This window comes from Rhincodon typus, unplaced genomic scaffold (genome assembly GCF_021869965.1).
Source record: "Rhincodon typus isolate 14 unplaced genomic scaffold, sRhiTyp1.1 hic_rhity00005039, whole genome shotgun sequence".
Taxonomy (NCBI): Eukaryota; Metazoa; Chordata; class Chondrichthyes; order Orectolobiformes; family Rhincodontidae; genus Rhincodon; species Rhincodon typus.
This window is the reverse complement of record NW_025970677.1, coordinates 4,855-5,247: the sequence shown is the minus strand read 5'-3', so window position 1 is coordinate 5,247 and position 393 is coordinate 4,855. Positions and strand designations below refer to the sequence as shown.

Here is a 393-nt window from a genome sequence, read left to right as displayed (position 1 = left end):
CCTCCGACAGTGCGGCGCTCCCTCAGCGCTGACCCTCCGACAGTGCGGCGCTCCCTCAATGTTGACCCTCCAACAGAGAGGAACAGCAGGAGAGAGGGAGAGGAAGGGAGTGTGAGAGGTGGAGCAGGGTGGAGAGTGAGGGAGTATGAGATGTGGAGGCAGGAAAGAGGGAGAAAGGAGGAGAGGGGAGAGAGTGTGCCATGAGGAGGGAGTGTGAGAGAGGGAGCGAGGGAGTGTAAGAGAATGATGGAGTGTGAGAGAGCGAGGGAGGGAAAGCGAGGGAATGTGAGAGGGGTATGGAGGGAGAGTGCGGGATTGTGAGGGGGGACGGAGGGAGAGCGTGGGATTGTGAGAGGGGGACAGAGGGAGAGTGAGGGAGTGTGAGAGGGGGAC

General features: G+C 60.8%; 1 protein-coding gene across 1 annotated transcript in view; it reads left to right on the top strand.

Moving 5' to 3' along the window:
• Positions 1-393, top strand: part of bcl3 (BCL3 transcription coactivator) — a gene marked incomplete at its 5' end in the record, with an annotated part of 10,938 nt that overhangs the window by 6,046 nt on the left and 4,499 nt on the right. The window lies entirely within an intron of this gene.